Below are 22,326 nucleotides of genomic sequence, written 5' to 3'. Positions count from 1 at the left end.
TGGATATGGACCACATACAATGAGTGCTGAGAGTACGAAGATTTGCGGTACGCCTGTAACAGTTTGCGTGTATTAAGTACAATGCTTTCAATGCTAACGGGCTGTATTTGAACCACAAAGACATCCAGACAGCATGTTCCTGCAGGCATCAAAGTGCCTAGGTATTATCTGTCGATGACAATGGACAAAATTGACTTCCGCGCTGTCATCACGTATCTCCAACTGAAAGAGCAAACTCCAGCAATCATCCACGCGGACATGGTGTCAACTTTGCACTGTTAAAGGGTAGGCAGGGGAGATCAAGAGGGGAAGAGATAGCCTCGAACATGACCTAGATCAGGAAGACATTTAACCTCAACCGTTAAGTGAGTGAGTGAGTTGGGTTTAACGCGGCTTTTAACAGTATTCCAGTTATATCGCGGCGTGTCAGCTGTGGGAGGAAAGCTCGAAGTGATGCAGGTCCCAGACGTTTACCACTTCGGTGAAACCCACGAGCACGGGTATGGTGCTGACAAACCTAGAAACATAATCGGGGCGAAACGGGATTCGAACCCACAATCATAGGTTTCTGGCGTGCCCAAGGGACGCAAATCTGCACAGCGAATCGCGGCGCCTTAGACGACTGGGCCACCCGTGCCCCCTCAACCGTTAAGGAAAATGTTGATAACATACATAATATAGTCTTGGAAAGGCATTTAGAAGTGATACGCATAGGAAGGTAATTTATGGAAGTCAACTTCTTCATTATGAGATAGACCGCCTCCGTGGTCTAGTGGTAGAGCGTCCGCCCGGAGAGCGGAAGGTCCGGGGTTGGATCCCCGACCGCGTCATACCAAAAGACGTTAAAAGATGGTACTTGTTGTAACCCTGTCTGGCGCTCGGCATTAAGGGGCTAAAACAAGGACTGGTCGGTTCGGAGTCAGTATACTGTGTCTGAGTGGGGTATTCATGTTGAACTGCGGCATGGTATCTCAGTGAGCTAGCACTTTAAATCGGCATCAGTCCGGACTAGTACAAGCAGCCATACACACACACTCACACACACTAACGTGCGTGGACGTCGCTATATAAGTGCAATAATCTTGGACGCGACGTTAAACCCCATTTCACCTCACCTCATTATGACATACACAACGTTTCTGAGTATACATGTATGCTTACTCCTTCATCAGGTAAATGAATGCCCTTAAGTGTCCACCACTTTTTATCTTATTACTTTTGTTGTTCTAACATGTACATATATATGCTCTCTGCCTCATATCATTCATTCACCTGATGAAGGAGTAAGGGTATACCCCGAAACGTTGTGTTCCTCATAATAAAGAAGTTGACATCCATAGATTCTCTTCCTTATACATAATATATGTAATTATGGATGAGCCACGACTCACCACACGTCACATAGCCAGTACAATAGTTATCTCTCATGAGAGAAGAATTCTGAGGAATGAACTGGGCTTGACACATGTTTCAGCACCCTTTGTTCCAAGGTCTCTGACACCTTATCGGAAACGCTCCAGGTTTCTCCTCTCTCGTGAGAATTTACGTCGTTTTGAAACAGAAGCATCTGATGTTGATGAGCAATTTTGTAAGCATGGATGAGACATGGTATCACACACTAGCAGCAAGAGACTAAACAACAGTCAAAGCAGTGGAAACCCCTCGACTCCCCTAAGATGGCAAAGTATGTTCCATCAGCTGGCATTCGAATGTCATCCTACTGATGTACTACCCCTCGAAAGGTCAGACCATTAATGTCCAATATTATGCTTTCCTGCTGAGGCAACTGCGTGAGAATATCAAGGCTAAACGTTGTAAACAAATAGATTATGTGTTGTTTAACAAGGGTGAGTGAGTGAGTATGGTTTTACGCCGTTTTTAGCAATATTCCAGCAATATCACGGCGGGGGACACCAGAAATGGGCCTCAAACACTGTACCCATGTTTTCTACTCCAGTGGATCCAGACACACCAACATCGTTGACAAAAGTGTGCGAATCTCGGAGTGAGAGTAAGCAACCATTTTCATCATTAAGGTCCATCGTAGTTAGGCTCAGAACTTTTCAACCACCCTCGTATACAGCATAGCGTGATGAACTCGTTGACATGATGCCAGTACGTTCGGACCCCTGGTTCGGTTGTGGTTGCATTAAGTCGCACCCCATACCATGTGGTCGTCTGAAATCGGTTTTATTGATTGCCATAATGAAACCCTGGTTGTTTTATTAGCATTGCCTCTTGTTGTTTTATTACCAATACCCAGCGTAACCCTGGTCACGATTGTCACGATTGTCTACTTGGGCACATTTATTCAACAAAAGAAACCACATGCTGGATCATTGTTTCTCTCGTAATGAGTACGTTGAAGCAAAAACCCGTGTTACAGCTTGCATAATAATAAAACATACTGAGTTAAAATATGAAATTAGAATGCAAATATGAAACAGCTTCAAAAGGTTGGTCATATGGCTTGCTTGGCTGATCAATGTCTGTTCTGAAATCCCTGTTTAATCTTACTCATTCTTTCGGAGCAGGCCCGAGCGATCAGTAATGTTACAATTTCAAACCGACAGCTCTAAGGAGTTGTTGAGATCTTCTGGGACTTTTCTTTCCCTTGCTGCCGCTCCACACCGAAGTCCATCCACTGCTATGATTACTTCTGACGAAGACATTGTCACACTGTTGGGAGACACTGGGTAAACATAGCTTCCCTTAAAGCAATCAATGCCATAAGCTCAACTCGGAGGACCGTCCTTCAGTGGTTTGTGCTCGTGCAAGTGTGAAGCTAATTTGCTGCTGACTTCTCAAATCGAGACCGGGAACCTTCCGGCGCTGAATGTCCAGCATATTGTAAAAATGGCTGCCAGCTCGTGAGTTGGATGACAGAGGTGAATGCGGAGCAGTCTGTGGTCACACGCCGGTCTGACAGCCGCCATACCTTGACAGCAAGGCTGGGAAATCCTGTGCCGGAACTCAAGCTTGTGACGACAAAGCAACACTCCTGTCTCCTGAGGATTGCCAAGTTGGAAGGTTTGATGTGGTTTTCCACACCACACGATCTAGTGATGAAACCTTACCATACTGCGTACGACCGTCTCCCTACGCACGTTGGACTTTTGTTGCGGAAACTAATTAAATCAGATGAGTTGCTCTGCTGTTAAAAATACGGATAGCGCGATCACGTGTGTGACCTTAAACTAATTATCACTGAATAATGTACGTAAGCAAACTTTTTGAAATCTAGAAAGACCAAAGTATAATCTGTGACGCATTTCAAACCGAGTATTAATTTTTTTTAAACCAACCCAGCAAAATTGACACACTCATGTGAACAATGGGTTTAGTTCTGTCCAACAGATGGTGTCACAATAATACAATTAATTTTTTTTACACTGGTTGAACCAACCGACGCAATCATTCATGAGTAAATCGAATTATATATCAGTTATGTACTTACAGTAAGCTACGTTTATAACGAACACGCTTATAACGAACTGACGGATATAACGAACTTACTTTTTGTACCGACTATTTGCTGTGGTTATGCCGTTTACATGCTGTTAACGAACTACGGTTATAACGAACTAAAATTAGTGATTTCGTTATAACCCTAGTTTACTGTTTTTATTCTTGTTGTATTCAACTTGCTGCGCCATCTGATATTGTATACATGTTGTATTATCACCTTAGTGTATATACCACACAATGTGTACACCATCTTATTGCACACAACGCATTGAATTAACAGTTACTGCTTTTAAAAACTACCCGTGAAAATCCAGGTTAGAATTGATCTTCAGCAACCTATGCTTATTGTAAGAGGCGACTAACGACACGGCTTAAGGGATCGAGTGGGCAGGCTCGCTGACTGCATGTGACCGAATCCCAATTGCGTAGATCTATGCTCATGATGTCAATCACTGGATTGTCTGATCCAGATTCGATTATTTAAAGACCGCTGTCATTTGGCTGGAATATTGCCGAGTGCGGCGTAAAACAACAACAAAGAAACAAACTTGTGTAAAACATTTTGCACCAAATAATTGTATACCAGTAGAGCAGGACATTATTGTCCAATTCGCGAACACGTTGTGTCATCTCGTCATTTCTGTGATCCATCACTTTTGCGCCCGATGAAATCTGTGTCAGGTGGTACTCGAGGCTGATTATTCTTTGGCACTGGGGGCACGGGTGGCCCAGTCGTCTAAGGCGCAGCAATTCCCTGTGCGGATCTGCGTCCCTTGGGCACGCCAGAAACCTATGATCGTGGGTTCGAATCCCGGTTCGCCCTGATTATGTTTCTACTTTTGTCAGCAACACACCGGTGCTCTTGGGTTTCACCGAAGTGGTAAACGTCTGAGACCTGCATCACTTTCTCCTTATTAAGCTGAAACGCTGTGATATAACTGGAATACCGTTCAAAGCGGCGTTAACCCCTACTCACTCACTCACTCACACACTCACCCAAGGGACGTAACTCTGCTCAGCCAATTGTGGCTACTTAGACAACTGGGCTGCGCCCCTTGTGACAACAGAGAGACCAGAACTGTACAAACAGTAAGCGTGAATATATCTCGTGACTTATCAAGTCCACTGTATCGAGATATTTCCACTACCGCAGCGGGTTAGGAGGCAGCTATGGTAGGCACTGACTCACTCTGGCATTGTCGTTTTGAATACAACATGTTGTACCACGTTTACTCTTCATGCATCTGTGGATACAATATCATCTGGCAAAAAAGTGCCCATTTAACAATGTCTTGCATGAAACAGACCGGGTCCATTTATAGTGACTTATACACACACACACACACACACACACACACACACACACACACACACACGTGCATGCACGTCGCTACATAAGTGCAATAACCTTCAACGAGACGTTAAACCCCTTTTCACCTCACCTTTCAGTTCATCAGCGCATAACTCTTACAACATGGTATACATTATTTTTTCTTTATAATATGTATTAACAATTATCTGAACAACATAGTGTTGTCTATGATGATGATGAAGAGGAGATGATAATGATGCTGACGATGATGATGGTGATGATGACAATGATGATGATGAGGAGGAGGGTGATAGTGTTGAAGATGATGGTGAGGATGAGGAGATGATTATGATGATGCTGACGATGATGATGGTGATGATGACAATGATGATGATGAGGAGGAGGATGATAGTGTTGAAGATGATGGTGAGGATGAGATGATTATGATGATGCTGACGATGATGATGGTGATGATGACAATGATGATGATGAGGAGGAGGATGAGAGTGATGAAGATGATGGTGCGGATGAGGAGATGATTATGATGGTGATGGTGATAATGGTGATTATGATGATGATGAGGAGGAGATAATAATGATGATGACGACGATGATGATGATGATGATGATGGTGATGATGACAATGATGATGATGAGGAGGAGGATGATAGTGATGAAGATGATGGTGAGAATGAGGAGATGATTATGATGATGATGGAGATGATGATTATGATGGTGATGGTGATTATGATGAGGAGGAGGAGGAGGAGACAATAATGATGATGACGATGATATATATATATATATGTGTGTGTGCGTGCGTGCGTGCGTGCGTGCGTGCGTGCGTGTGTGTGTGTGTGTGTGTGTGTGTGTGTGTAGGATCGTCAATATTCGCAGGCCAGACAAGCACTGCCCCAGTTCATTTTCCATTTTAGCTGCTTACCATGTCCAACAGCGTTTGTAACCCAGGGATACATGATACCATAACACATGCCATGTAACATATATCAGTTCCGATGTTCATCTAATCTTCTGAATTTCTTACCCGTCTACCGATATTCAGCACTAAGGTCTCGGAGCACGATTTTCCAACCTTAACCCATCACAAGGAGTCCCCTCTACTCGATAAACTCAATAAGAAACCACTGAGGGATCCTCTTACAGGGCATATTTCCACCACATCACGTCTTTCGTCTATAATTGTCCTGGGCAACGCAGACATACACAACTAGTGTCGTCTCGGCGACCATTCTTGTGGTAGCTAGCTACATTTACAAAGCTTCCATAGCAGGTTGGTTTGTTCTCAGCAACTTCGTAAGTTTACTCGCTGGACAATATTATATTATAGTACTGTTGATACATGGCATAGGATGTGGGTATCGTCGGCCTACTGCGTGATGCAATAAGAATAATAACAAACGTTTGTGGTGGGTTCGACTGGGCAGCGCGTCTTGGAGGAAGTCTTGGCTGCGTGTAGATGAACAAAATTTAATAATAATAATAACAACAACAACAACAACAACAACAACAATAACATGAGACTGTCCAACACATTGTCAGTGTATGCCCAGCTTTGGCACAAACACAGTTACTGTATCTTAAACGATATGATGGTGTAGCTCGATCATTTTATTACCGTCTTCGCCATGCTCCATGATACGACCCGGAATATGTAGAGGGCGTCATGGAAAATGATACATACAAAATACAAATGCAGTGTTGGGGAGTCTTCACATTCTCCGAGAAGTTCTGGGTGGGTTCGACAGCGGTTCCTGGGATAAGTCCTATTCGCTGTCTGGGCTGCGTGTAAAGTGGGCAAGGGCCCTGAGTTGATGATGGTCGTAACAAACCCGACTGTGCCAGAATCACCCAAACCCTCTTTGAGCATTTATTTTTTTAAATCTGTAAAAATCCAATTTTTGCATACTTTCAGACTTTCAATATATGACGTTTGATAGTTATTCCTTGACAGATGTTCATGATACGGTCGGAATCGTACAATTAGACATATCTAAGACTACGGAAAGGCTTTTGTCGCTTTTATTAACTTATTAACTGGTTTTTCAGTTCTTTGATCCGTACGGAAGCGTAATGGGGCACGGTGAATTTTAATAGATTTTCAGCGTGGCCCTACCACGCTTCCGTAGATCCGAGAGGTAAATGTACACAAATAATTTCAGTGGAATGTTGAACTCCTCAAATGACGAAACATCGACCACGGACCGCGACCATATCAGTCGTAACGAGCACGTGAAGTGGCACATACACCTGTCATTTACGTTCAATTACACTGCAGATGTGCACTGAAACTAATCAGTAAAAATATGTACCTAGGTACCTGTCAGTAATATTGACAAAATACCTTCTTGTGTTGAGCCATCTGTCAATACGTTTGGTGAAATTTGACACGATGTTACAGTGTGCGTTAATAGATTTCAGATAATGTACCTTTGAATCTTCTTTGACTTTCTCGGTTCGCCCCGATTATGTTTCTAGGTTTGTCAGCACCATACCCGTGCTCGTGGGTTTCACCGAAGTGGTAGACGCCTGAGACCTGCATCACTTCCCACATTAAGCTGACACGCCGCGATATAACTGGAATACTCTTAAAAGCGGCGTTTAACCCAACTCACTCACTCTTTGACTTTCTATCACTATTAACCTGCACAGTTATTATGACGGGGACAAATGACATCAGTGGCGGATAGTATGTTTTCTTCTGAGACTCATCGTGATCTTTTCATTTCTTGGGGTCAGGTAAACGTCGGGTCGCTTTCTCCGCATTCATTCCGCTTTCTCATGTTCTCGTCGCGTTCTCCTTGCATTCTCCTCGCATTCGTCCCGCATTCAACTAGCATTCTCTCCGCGTTTTCCTAACATCCGCATCGCATTCTCCTCGCGTTCACCTCAAATGTTTGTTAATTTGCCTAGTTACTGTTGACTGAGGGCATGCGTTTACGGGCCATTAGTAAGGTATACAGTTGATGTATTGAGTTGTGTGTATACTGTTTTGTGCTGTCCTCAAGCTCTGGTTAACTGATGCCATTGGTAAAACATTGGTATTATCTGCTATACTACGGGTTAACACTGAACATGAGTTACCGAATTGATGGCGTCTTTCTTGAGTCAGACCGCCTTCATGATCTAGTGGTGGACCATCTGCCCGGAAAGCTGAAGCTCGGGGATTCGATCCCCGACCTCGTCATACCAATAGACTTTAAAAGATGGTACATGTGCCAACCTGACTGGCGCTCGACATTAAGGGGCTAAAATGGGGACTGGTCGGCTCGGAGTCAGTTTCTGAGTGTGGTGTTCATGTTAAACTGCGGAATAGTATCTCAGTGGACTAGCACTATAAACCGGCATTAATCATGTAGTCAAACCGGCATTAGCCCGGACAAGTGCAAGGAGCCACATACACACGTGTATGCAGGTCGCTATATAAGTGCAATAATGTTGACGTTAAATCCCATTCCCCACCACCTTTCTTCAGTAATATGATTAGGGTCAGTTTGAATTGTTTAAAGGGGGTGAGTTGGACAGACTAAAACAATATGTACCACTAACGCCATGCTTCTGACGTGCCACACATCCGACTGTCTGTGTTAAGGGTATAAAACTAGTATTGTGCCAGACAACAGTACTCTATCAAGTCGAGCCCCGAGACACATGTATCACTGTTAACAATGGGTCCCTACAGATGCTTGTCAATGAGACGTCAACCAACGCGCTAGGCAAACACATAGCTGTACATTATCAATTTAAAATATCTTTGTCCCAACAGTTCTCCGGAGGCTGTCCTCAAATAGGGATATATCCCCTATGAATTTCATGTCCAGGATATATTACACTGGATATATAACCAGGAGATATTATATCAAATTACCCTGGTATTTCCTGTATCCCTGCTTTAGTCCATAAATGGAATCAATTCCTCGCCTGGTCTCTCTACCACGACTACCAATCTCCAAAGCCACCTGCTGTCATGTCCTATTTGGACACTCGGGCAATTACAGAGATGCTACTATATCTGTTTCTGGCTGGTTCTGAAGACAGTAACCAAACAAGTTATCAGTAGCTCGTCCACTGCACCAACCCTCCCCTGGGCGAGGCGGGCACTCTCCTCCCATGTCGTCGTTGACCCTCTGTCTGGTCGATTGTATTTATGTTCCCGCTGTAATCACACTGCAATAGGGGAAAGAAGACTGTGGGTTTTAGATTTAACCCCGGGATAGATTTGGTCAGACTGCGGCCCGGAAGAAAGAATAAATATATCTCTCTGGACGGACTCAATTAGGAAATATGGTCTTCTCGTCGGCGGATAAACCTGGTTGAGGGTTGCCGATGGTAAAACAACTACCAAATATAATTACGATTGGGAGCTTCACATAGGCACGTTTCATCCACCCAACTGTCCTCTCCCTCTCACTTGAACACACAAAATGGTATTTGTATTACATATTTCAATATGGATCTTATCATTTCCCAAGGGCGCACAGTTTGGGGATATTGTGTTAACAGTGAGAAGTTTACGAAGCGTGGCATGGTATGTTCAGTGTAAGAGCTTACCACTTCGTTCTTATTCACTGACAGGCCGTTTTTTGTAAAAAAAAAATCCAATTTCAGCACCTCAACAATTCTTTAAAAAATCAATTGTAAAACCATTGGTTGTAGTTCATGCAGACAGCCCGAAATAACCCTTCATTTTGCCACGTAGCTAAACATTGCTAAGAGGCCAAACCAATAGGGTATTGCATGATTAAATTGTGAGCCACTTGTTCACTGACAGACGCCTTACTTAAGACTTCAAAGGACACTCAGTAAATTGTCGACTTTGAATATGATTTCTTTGACGATATGTACGCCTATAGACTTTAGTCCCAGAGGAGAACCAGTCTAGACGAGACGTCAGTTCATCAATGTTGTGCATCGGTAATAATTCATGGACGCCCTGTGACAGTTTTTGTACAAGAGCATCTAGGACTATGACAGCTCATCGCTTAAATGTGTTCGTATTTACTCACAGTTGTCTGATTCTGAAAGGCACATATACACAACGACACCTTAACCACTGTTCGATTAACGGTAATTTGGATAGGGATAGTGGACATGTTTCCACATTCTGAAACACGTGTGGTGTCGGATGGACCAACGCTGCAGCGCTGGGGGTTCTTCCTTTCATACAAGCGGACTATTTACGATAAGGAAACGGGTTTGGAAACCCTCTATGGATACGTCCTAGCCAAACATGGATCTGTTTCACAACTATCTTACCAATGAATACTGTAATCGGCAATTAGCGACCAATGGGATGCCAACTTGATTCCGGTAGAGATGGCGATGTTTTTCCCATGGGTGACAAAAATGACAAGATAGCGCCCTCTGGAGGGCATCCTATAATGCAGGCGGATGAGCGATATCATAAAGATTAGTAACGCTGTGTGAACGAAAACAGAACACTGTCATGAACAATTGTAGAGATAGTGTTCGGAAATTGAGCTGTTGTGGACGATAGGGACCCCCCTTCGTTTTTATATTTGTCTGTAGCAACTCATCTCTCGGCGAGTTAATACCTTTGAATTTATGCTCTTGATAACTGACACTTCTGTGAATGGAGCTGACGTATGTTAACACAGCATTTACTGCGATTATCGCTCTCACGCCTGTGTGACTATGTGATGGAGACCAGATGGGTCGCGTGTGCAAAGAGATCTTTCAAATGGGGATAATTCATATTGGTTAATACAAAAACGGTAATGTTCAGTAATTGAATTGCTTTCATTTTATTTCCATACATGTCAAATGTGACTTGACAGTTGTGACAAAGTGCAATACGCGTTGAAAGAGTGTGAATTTCAATGTATTTCAGCTGGAGTTTTTTCAGATATATCAATCTGCACTTAAGGAAAATCGTTAGCTTGGCATATTTCTGTAGAGTGGTTTTGAGCGTTAGGAGCAGTTTTTTTTATGCCTTCTGGAACAAGACAATTTTATATTAATATTCCCATTGTCAATCTGCCATGGTATTGCGGTATTCCGGTGGTCACGTGGAAGCTATTCCTTCTCAGCTACAGTTATTATCACTTACCCCAGGACGTTGTCGCCAATATACGTGTGGCTGTCTGACAGTTGCACCACTACCAGAGGACGATGTCACCAATATACGTGTGGCTGTCTGACAGTTACACCACTACCAGAGGACAGTGTCACACATATACGTGTGGCTGTCTGACAGTTGCACCACTACCAGAGGACGATGTCACCAATATACGTGTGGCTGTCTGACAGTTGCACCACTACCAGAGGACAGTGTCACACATATACGTGTGGCTGTCTGACAGTTGCACCACTACCAGAGGACAGTGTCACACATATACGTGTGGCTGTCTGACAGTTGCACCACTACCAGAGGACGATGTCACCAATATACGTGTGGCTGTCTGACAGTTGCACCACTACCAGAGGACAGTGTCACACATATACGTGTGGCTGTCTGACAGTTGCACCACTACCAGAGGACAGTGTCACACATATACGTGTGGCTGTCTGACAGTTGCACCACTACCAGAGGACAGTGTCACACATATACGTGTGGCTGTCTGACAGTTGCACCACTACCAGAGGACGATGTCACCAATATACGTGTGGCTGTCTGACAGTTGCACCACTACCAGAGGACAGTGTCACACATATACGTGTGGCTGTCTGACAGTTGCACCACTACCAGAGGACAGTGTCACACATATACGTGTGGCTGTCTGACAGTTGCACCACTACCAGAGGACGATGTCACAAATATACGCGTGGTTGTGTTGCTATTAGCATCACTACCAAAGGACAACGTCACGTGTCTACGCGTGGTTGTATTGCTATTAGCATCACTACCAAAGGACAATGTCACGTGTCTACGCGTGGTTGTATTACTGACCTGCACCTGATGTCGTCGTCCGAGTCGACAGCTGTTGTAGTCACTGTTGTCGTCTTTTTGGCCTTCTGTATCAAATTGACAAATCATTATTCGGAGTACTTTGCGGATGCTGTTGATGATGATGAGGCTAGCAACGCATTGTTGTAGTGAATAACTTTGTCACGAGCTGGATCTTTACTGACTGCATAAGATATACGATGATGACAATGATGATGATGATGATGATGATGGTGGTGGTGGTGGTGGTGATAGTGATGATGGTGATAACGAGGTTGATGAGGACGACGACGACGTCTAGGGCGCCGCTGCGCAGAGTTGCATCCCTTGGGCACGCCAGAATCCCGGTTCGCCCAAATTATGTTTCTTCGTATGTCAGCACCATATCCGTGCTCATGTGTTCCACGCTTGAGACCTGCATCAATTCGGTTTTGTTTTTCCACATTAAGCTGACACGCCGTGATTTAACGGGAATTCTGTTCATAGCGGCGTTAAACCCAACTTACTCACTCACTTCTGATACAGCTGCTTCTACTGTTACTCTCTGCGACTGCTGCATCTACAATGGCTCTTGTTACTACTGACTCTACAACTCCTAAAACTCCAATTCATGTAGCTAGTGTAACTGCTGATATTGCTGATGCTACTATTCCAAATACTGCTGCTTCTCGTCTCATGCTACTGCTATTATTACAAATGTCACAGCAACAGCTATAGTATCACTACTAATGCTGCAACTACTTCTGCTGCCTGTGAAAATCCCAGTAGAGAGTAGGTCTTCAGCAACCAATGGTTGTCGTAAGAGGCGACCAACGGGATCGGGTGACTTGTTTGATGCATGTCATCGTATCCAAATTGTGTAGATTGATGCCCATGATGTCAGTCACTGAATTGCCTGGTCTGGACTTGATTATTTACAGACCGCCGTTGTATAGGTGGAATAGTGCGGCGTTAAACAACAAACAAACAAACAAAAACTGCTTCTGTTACTGTAAAATCTACGCCTACAATTACGCCTACGCCTACGCTTATGTATCCCCGAACGCCTCGTGCAAAATGACGTTAAAACATAATATTTGTTGTTACCCTGCGCTCGGCATTGTATGGATAAAACCAGGACTCTGAGTCTGTATACTGTGTTAGAGTTGGGTATTTTGGTTCAAACTATGACAGACCGCCACCGTGGTCTAGTGGTAGAGCGTCCGCCCGGAGAGCGGAGGGTCCGGGGTTCGACCCCCGGCCGCGTCATACCAAAAGACGTTAAAAGATGGTACTTGTCGTTACCCTGTCTGGCGCTCGGCATGAAGGGGCTAAAACAAGAACTGGTCGGCTCGGAGTAAGTATACTGTGTATGAGTGGGGTATTCATGTTAAGCTGCGGCATGGTATCTCAGTGTGCTAGCACTATAAATCGGCATCAACCCGGACTAGTACAAGCAGCCACACAAACACACGTACATGCACGTCGCTATATAAGTGCAATAATCTTGGACGCGACCTTAAACCCCATTTCACCTCACCTCACCTCAAACTGTGACATGGTATCTCATAGGGCTAGCACTATACATCCAGTAGTAGTCCGGACTTTTAAAAACAGCCGTCGCTCTATAAGTGTAACATATATATACATGTAAGTCGCTTTTCAAGTGCAATAATCTTGAACGCGACGTTAAACCCCATTTCACCTCACCAACTACTACTACTTCTACTACTACTTCTACTTTAACTACAACTGTTACCTTTCGATCGCAGACAATGTTATATATGTGGAGTAACAAGGCAAGTTCTGCAGCTGTTGGTAGCTCTTTAAGTCGTAATGATATACCAAATTGAAGGAGTTTTCTGACTGATAACCTTCGTACAGCAATCACTTCTGAAAGCAATAGCCTGGGGCTCGTGTGCATCAAACAGACTATCGAACAACAAATTCGCAAAAAGAAACGTCATTATCAGAGTCATAAGAGTGAATTTAGATAATAATTTACAAAAAAGGTTGACGATTAGCATGCCAACAATCATAATCTTCAATCTCAAAATAGCTATGCGTTTTATCACGATCAGACTCTAATCACAGCCGTCAGGGGGTCACTGCTTGATCAAGGCGCAAGCAAATGCCCCAGAAACGACATAATTAGCTGATCTTACACCAAGGCAGATTAATGTTCCAGCAGAAGCGAAAGCGGACATTGAATCGTCTTCAAAATCTGAATGCTGTATAGTTTGACGCGTCGAGTGCATATTTTCAACGCGCGACTGTGTCAGCTTTCTGTATTATTTATTGTCAGTTTCAGCAACTCTAAGGCCTTTTCCCAGTGATCTTAATGATAAAACGTGTACACAGCGGAGAATGTGTTCTTTATGGCAACTCAAGACGATAAAGTTTGCCGGCATCAACTCTCATTAGAAAAAGAATAGACGAACCGAACATAAAGCATCACTTAGGGCCATACGTTGTGGACGATAATAACGTCAACAAAAGCACGAAACGTGATGGAATCAAACTCAATTTGCCTTTCAATATTATATTGCAGGATCCTGTTATTTCTTTCACCATTCATACCAACGCAAAATATGTAGCTTTCTTATGTACGTGCCTTGTTGTAAATTAGGGCGTTTGATGGCTTGTGCTTCGTATCAACGTCAACCAACGTCAGGGGAGATGGCGTCGTTTGATTGATCCGCACGTAACAATAAAGTTATCCCGCTCTTGTTTTGGTTAAATAGCCTTGGCAATGACATTGATGGTGTGTTTTGACACACAAAGGATACCCAACTAAACGACTAGGTGAACGTACGAGTAACACATGATCAGGTCCCCAGCATGCTATGATTGTCGTACGCGAAGGCAAAATGGAATGTTTTTTGTTTTTTGTTTGTTTGTTGTTTAACGCCGCACTCAGCAATATTTCAGCTATATGACGGCGGTCTGTAAATAATCGAGTCTGGACCAGACAATCCAGTGATTGACATCATGAGCATCGATTCACGCAATTGGGATCGATGACATGTATCAAACAAGTCAGCGAGCCAGACCACCCGATCCCGTTAGTCGCCTTTCACGACAAGCATAGTCGCCTTTTACGGCAAGTATGGGTTCCTGAAGACCTATTCTACCCCGGAATCTTCACGGGTCTAAATGGAATGTGCGGTCTGGCACAGCACCTCATCGTACCCCGACGGAATGGGACGTTGTACATGATGTCAACCACAGGTTTGCCAGTGAACTTCTATATCGTGCTACGAACACAATCCTTGTGGTAGCAGTATTTGTGACTTTGTGTGTCAATGGGAACTATTTCACATTGGTCGTCGGAATTTGCATCATGACAATAAACGTGTTTTAAGCGTCGAAGATTTGTTTCTCTTTCCTGGCATTCATTATAAATGAATAGAGAAGATGAACACACAACCGTTTACATCATAAAGCTACAACAGTCTGTTGAATGTGAACGAGTTCAACGCCATTTTGAATAATATTATTTCCCCTATGTTCAGCGTTTCAGTTTATTTCAGGAGGAAGGGAAGCAGGTCATGACGTTGACCACTTTTGTAAATCGCATGACTCTTGAGTATAGTGCTGGCACACCATGGATAATCAGTGATTCGAGCCCACGAGCAGCGTCCTCCATAACGATCTGTGTCAACTTAGATCCGCGTTCCACCGGTGATTTCTGACACAATTGTTCATTTCTTGCTCGTTGTTTGATCAGGGTTGGAGCGTTGGGGCCTCGATGGGCCTTTCGGGGTTTTGTTGTGGTGGACGTGTGGTGGCGTTTACGGATTTTGTGCATCGATGACGGGGGTGGTGTTCGGTGCGGTGCCCTGTTTTGACTTGTGTTCCTGTTTTTTTCCGGGTGGGCGGTTGACCTGCCTTTGCTTGTTTGATGCGGGTGGAGCGTGTGCGCTCGCCTTTTCGCGGACGCCAGGTGTCGCCACTATTTGATAGTGATTCATAGTTCTCATAATATTGTCGGAGTTATGTAGTCGACTATTTTTGGCAAATATTTCTTGTGGACGTGGAAATGTTTTTCTCAATATCATTGCATGTGATTATTTATAATATGTACTTAATTGCTAATTGGATCAATATCATCATTGAAACCAAAGTTTAGAAGTGTATGGGTTCGAATCCCGGTTCGACCCGATTGTGTTTCTAGTTAGGTTTGTTAGCTCCATGTCAGTACTCGTTGGTTTCACCAAAGTGGTAAACGTCTCAGACCTGCATCAATTCGGGCTTTCCTCACATATGACGTTGACACGCCTTAATATGACGGGAATACTGTTCGAAGCGGCGTTATAACCAACTCACTCACTCACTCACCCACTTCAGAAGTTTAGATTGGAAGATTATTCACTGGTCTATTTTGGGGGTTCATACCTCAGCCGTTGTCTATGTCTGGGTTCAGGTGTGGTAGATTTATAAAGCATGGCTGCTTGGCAGGGTCAATTGCTGTTATTTAAATCACAACCGACGCATAATGACATTTTCACACAGAAAACTCGTTAGATTGTCGCTGGTTAAAATTGAGGCCGTAATTGCGCAAGAGTTCGCAAGCAGATCCCAGCGGGTCAGGCGAGCACCTATTCAAGCATGCCTAAAATTTGCATGTGTAAATAACCTGCAAATACCTCGGTATTGATCGTATTAATCACTCCATTCGATTATCATAATTTTCTCTTTCAGAATTAAACAAACCCGAGGTAAAATATCTTGCGAATAATTGGTTACCGAAGAGGGAGCTTTAGTAACGCGGAGTAGCGTTCTCCTGCAAATGTCTATTTAAATAGCCCATACTCTGCACAATTACTCCTTAAATGGCTGCTTGGTTGTCGGAAACTTGTGATCAATGATAACTTGATTTCAATAGATATTGTGAATCCGTGTGTTAAATTGATGTGTATGCTGTCAGAAAGATTAAAGCTTGTGACGGTGTTCCTCCCTTAATTGTATTGCAAATGTCTAAACTGTTTCATATTTGTGAGATGCACGTTTCATCTGTCATGAAAGTGAAATTATACAGAGAGGAATTCCAGTATATCTATGTTGAGTTATGACTGTAGCCAGGGACCGATGACCTGTTGGGTGAGTGAGTTAAAGAAGTATTGCGTCACGGCATGCACTGCATGAGCTACATCCCGTAGATGCTGCAGCTAGGCAGGATGTGGTTTGGATCAGGCAAACTAGTGATCAATAGTATGAGCACCATCACTCAGTCAAGGACGTTGTAAATACAACATGTTACAAAATACACATGTAAAGGACTGGGCGTGGGTTTGGGGTGGGGAGGGGGCATGTGTGCGTAGTTTCTCTGTGTGTGTGTGTGTGTGTGTGTGTGCGTGCGTGCGTGCGTGCGTGCGTGCGTGCGTGCGTGCGTGCGTGCGTGTGTGTACCTGTGTGTGTGTGTGTGAAAGCTGAAACATGTAAAACAATTCGTGATAAAAAAGTGATTTCACAAGGTGTATAAGTATTACACTGTTACATCATAGGCATTATGACGCCACAAATATACTGTTATGCGTCGCCTAGGACTACAATGTATGTTAAAGTTTTCATTACACCTGAAGAGCCGCTGAACGGCGAAAAATCTTGTGTGGATAAAGGAGTTTTGACAAGCACGAATATATATTTTATATACATATATGTATGTATGTATGTGTGTGTGTGTGTGTGTGTGTGTGTGTGTGTGTGTGTGTGTGTGTGTGTGTGTGTGTGTGTGGCAGACAATTATTGTTTTCAGTAGTCTGGCATTTTCTGGCACAATTGTTTCAACAAAATTCCAACAGTAACAGATTTAGTGATTTGTGAGGTCATTAATCAGTGAACTCTGCATACAGCGTGCGTGTATCCCATCATCCTGTACATGATACCCATCGCAGCCTTTCAGTCACGTGACGAAAGTTACCGTTACATCTATTTTTTTAACGTCTTGTCGCCATGGCAACGACCGATCACTAATTGAACTCACGTGAATCACTTTATCATAAGCACATGTGATGATGTAGAATTAAGTGCTACCACATTATACACACTGTGCTTACTAATTTTCATTGCAAAGGTTGAGGAGCATATTATAGAGGCCGTTTTCCAGCTCAAGCAGTTTTTGCCGCTTTATTCCCGTGCAACTTTGTAATCCATCAGCACGTTGTATGAAACATGTTCCCCGTGTGGAAACACACGTCGTCAATAACATTTTATCGACGTTTAATTATCCCTCTAATAAACGTCATCAAATTATAGTACGCAATACCAAGATGTCGGCCCCACGTCGCTACAGTACAGCCTCAGCTGATATAACCTAAACAAATCAAAGTTGTGATATGAGTCACAGAGTAGGTAATTAATGACAGCTAATCGTCGTCAGACCATAAAAAAACACAACAATCTTCAGTTGGGTAACAAAAATCACTTCTCACATAATACGCAAAGCATGACATTATCGTACAAGTAACAAGCATATGCATTCATCATTCATCATGTCCGCTTCAGCTGGGAGCATTGTTGATATTGACGAAAACTGCAGTTGGTCTTTTCCGCCTGTTTCTACCTGTGCACAAGCTGTCAATCACACCAGCTGAAATTGACAATGGTAATCTATAGTGTTCGTGAGAGGAGAGCTGTTGAGCATTGATCCAACCATCTCGCGACCAGCCCGTGATCGCTTCCAACTTCCCAACTGGATGGGGGTTGAGGGTCATTAACGCCGCGATCGATTACATGTACATATAACCAGGAATTTACATACCGCTCCAAGTAATCATAACGTTAGCGTTGTGGTGTCAATGTCATTACGTGACCACGTGCGATGCATGTCAATATCAACACTAATTCTTCCGATTTGATTGCAGGACATTTGCGGTGGGTTTCCTTCCGAGGCTACAACTGTGGAGATTAGGTAAGTGATATTCACACACTTCCTACTGTCTGCTACAGAAAACTACGTATTATGCTATAGTTAGACTGTTTCGAGTTTACGTAATAGTCAGTTGATTATAATACGTGTTGACGAATGAATAAACTGAACAGCCCCTATTTCTGTTCAAACGGCGTAAGGAGCGGGGTAGTCTCTTACTTTGTTTGTTTGTTTGTTGTTTAACGCCGCACTCAGCAATATCCCAGCTGTATGCGACGGTCTGAAAATAATCGAGTCTGGACCAGACAATCCAGTGATTGATATCATGAGCATCAATCCACACAATTGGGATACGATAACATGCATCAACGATGTCAGCGAGCCTGAACATCCGACCCGCAGTGCCGTAGCCAGCCGGGGGACAGGGGGATGGGGGAGGAAGCAGTTGCTCCCCCCCCCCCCCCCCCCTGGATTATTTTTATAGAAAAACAGTGTTTTTTTTAATCAAGTTGGGGACAAGTGATACAAATATTTGCAATCCCCCCCCCCCCCCACACACACATATCCACACCCCCACACCCACACACACACACCCCACCACCACCCACCCCCACCCCTGTCAAAAAAAGTTAACTACGGCCTTGGATCCCGTAAGTCGCCTATTACGGCAAGCATGGGTTGCGGAAGGTGGGTCTTCACTGGTCAGTGCTCGCTCGTCACACCGAGAACCCGTGTTCGATTCCCCACACGGGCACCACGTGTGTAGCCATTTCTGTGCCTCCTCCGTCATAATGCTGGAACGATGGTACACCGGCGTAAAACGATACTCACTCACTCTGACAACGTCGAAAATGATCACATTTCACCCTCGATCAAACTCTCTCCAAATTGATAATGATTCAAAATTATATGATTGTGTATCCAGTCATCTGTTACATTGTTTTAAGTCTATTCTAGTTCAAATTTGTTCATATCATTCATTGATGTCTCATTCACAATTGTTGCCTCGAGGCATACATGGTCATCGTGTTTAATGTATGCCTGACGGAAATGATTCCCTGACCAGCTACGAATTATCAATGAATGATCGGTCTGTGTTTTTATGTAACGCGTGGGAATATTTAATGGTTAAACGGCCTATGGGTCATCCTGCAGAGACTATTCCCGAGGCTGCTTTCTCATCCGTTAACCTGAATACTGGTAATTTGAATATTGTGCACTACATGAAAGTATTATCAGAAAGGTGAGATTATTAATACGGGGACTTGCTAAATATACTACATTTTAAACCTAAGCTGACAGTTCTGCTTACAAAGTGACGCAGCTTCTCTCGATCTCCCATCGGTTATCGTCCCCGATGCAGATTACTGCGGAGTGTTTATTTAAGCCGCATTAAGCACTAGAGGTTACACACAACCAAATGTTTTCCCATAGACTTCTATAGCAACGTTATATTTTTTTTTTAAATAACTAAGCATTCAACAGCTATTACCTGTACGTGTGTGCACAGTTTGGCCTTACAGCAGCAATAAAAAAATAAAAAATGACTAGCTTAGCCAGCTCCTTTTCCGAGTACCGGAAGCTAAACACACCACCCCCAGTTTTGCACCAAATGTCACCAACTTGAAAATAGCTGTGGTCACATTCAGCATAAGTCATCATGTTGAAAAATACAGTACTAAATATAGAAAAACATGGTCAGTTTTAATAACTAGATGGATGTACATTTGAAAGACATAAAAATCTTACAGAATATCCTCCAATCACAGCCTGCAGATATCTCTCGATCTGCACTGAAGGCTAAACTGGTACTGATTTGGTGTAGTAGAACCTAGAGCAACCCACCACCCTTCGCTTTATATAGCGATCATTCTAACATTTGTATATAAACAATTCTAGCGTTTGCTAGACACGATTCTAGCTTATGTAGATAAACCATTCTGGATTATACATAAATCATTCTAGTATATGTAAACCACTCTCACAAATGTAATGTATATAAACCATATTTTCCTTAAGTGCCATGCTTGCTGACTTAATGAATATTTGAACATTTCATCATATTGCATTTGACTAAGTTAACCTGAGATGCAACTTCACCTGGACGGACAATTGCTTGACCATATGTCATGTTTTTGCCTAATCATCTTGTGGCCGGTGTCATTTTGACACGACAATGAATTGAATTGTTTGATAGGCATTACTTAGAAGTTGACGGATGAGTAGACACAATTTATGGACAACAATGCCATGGACAATGAAATGTTAAAGAATCCCTTCTGTCGAATAATACTATTACCACCATCTCTAGTATCCCCTCTTTCGTATGATACTATTATCACCACCCCTAGCGTTAAAGTACATTGGTACATCGTCATATGATGAAGAGACGCCTCGCCATCTTGCCCGGTCAGGGGAATGAGTGGTGGCTCGTAAACTCTGTACTCCAGGACAGCAATGCGTGTCTGGTCAGTTCAGCTTCTTACATACACTGTCTTGTCAATGCTCATTAAGAGCAGCGAAATGTCATATTGGAAGTGTATAAATACGACTGTACTATAAATACATTGTTTGATAGGCATTACTTAGAAGTTGACGGATGACAAGATAGACACAATTTAATGGATAACAACTCCTTTAATACTGTGAAAAGCGACGTTTCGGTATAGATATACATAGAACAGAATATATATAGTAGGTGTTGTCAACACCTGCCAATGTTATCCCACTCATGTATGCAATTGTTGTTACTGTTAATCCTCTACTGTTAATCCTCTACTGTTAATCCTCCACCTCCACTATCTCCCTCATTCAGTCTTGCTTGACAACGGTATAAGGATCTATACCGAAACGTCGCTTTTCACAGTATTAAAGGAGTTGTTATCCATAAAATTGTGTCTATCTTGTACTATAAATAGTTTTTCATATGCTGACAGCTGTTGATGGAAGATGACATAATCTTGGATTGGATGACATATGGTGTATATTGGTCTGCCCTGCACTTGATCACACTGTGATTTTACCATGGTGATTTTATGATGACGAAAACAACGTATCGTGGCATAACGTAACTAGATGACTATTTAATTAAATTAAATGAGTTTGTAACTATGTTTCTGTTTAAAAAACAAAATTAATATATCGTGAAAATATATGTGACTTGGGAATAGACATTGTGAAAACCGACCGATCACATTATATCTGACACCGGGTGTCATCAATGATTTTCAGGGATCCATTCATATAATTTCCATGACTATTTTGCCTTCTACGTCCTGTGAAATCTGTTTCAGCAGATAATTCAGACTGATTGTTATCTGGCGTCGACGTTGTTGTATCAATATTGTTTGTTTCATGACACATCATATTTGCCAAAGAGCGAAGTGTTAATGGAAATCTCAAATGTGTTAACAACACAGCTGTTGCTGTTGATGGTGCTTTGATGTGCTTGTGCATGTCCACGTTTGATGCTGCAGTGTGTGAATAGTGAAGAGTGTGAATCCAGTATCGCGAATGCACTGCACGGATACAATGTGTATTTGTGAAGGCGAATAGAGTATATTGATAGAAAGAAATAGAGAGAGAGAGAGAGAGAGAGAGAGAGAGAGAGAGAGAGAGAGAGAGAGAGAGAGTACAAAAGTTCAAAGAAGAGCTGTATAATTTATTCAACTGGTTTCACGGATGTGATTTTCAAGAAAGGTTGATTGTCATTCATGTGTAGGAATAACGGTTTCACGTGTCATTTGTTCTCGCTACACGATGTGATAATGTA

At 43.0% G+C, this 22,326-nt stretch overlaps 1 protein-coding gene across 3 annotated transcripts in view; it reads left to right on the top strand.

The window, feature by feature from the left end:
* Positions 1 to 22,326, top strand: part of LOC124130986 (5-hydroxytryptamine receptor-like) — a 136,188-nt gene that overhangs the window by 76,441 nt on the left and 37,421 nt on the right. For 2 of the 3 annotated variants that reach the window (XM_046494037.2, XM_046494038.2), the window contains one exon: positions 18,550 to 18,596. The gene's annotated coding sequence lies outside the window, so the exon portion shown is untranslated. Of the gene's footprint in view, positions 1 to 18,263; positions 18,291 to 18,549; positions 18,597 to 22,326 lie in introns of those variants that run through there. The other variant, XM_048389631.1, reaches the window with a different exon arrangement.

Source organism: Haliotis rufescens, unplaced genomic scaffold, assembly GCF_023055435.1.
Source record: "Haliotis rufescens isolate VD_foot unplaced genomic scaffold, xgHalRufe1.0.p SCAF_10, whole genome shotgun sequence".
Taxonomy (NCBI): Eukaryota; Metazoa; Mollusca; class Gastropoda; order Lepetellida; family Haliotidae; genus Haliotis; species Haliotis rufescens.
Note: the sequence above shows the minus strand (reverse complement) of the source record. Positions and strands in the feature narration are given on the sequence as shown.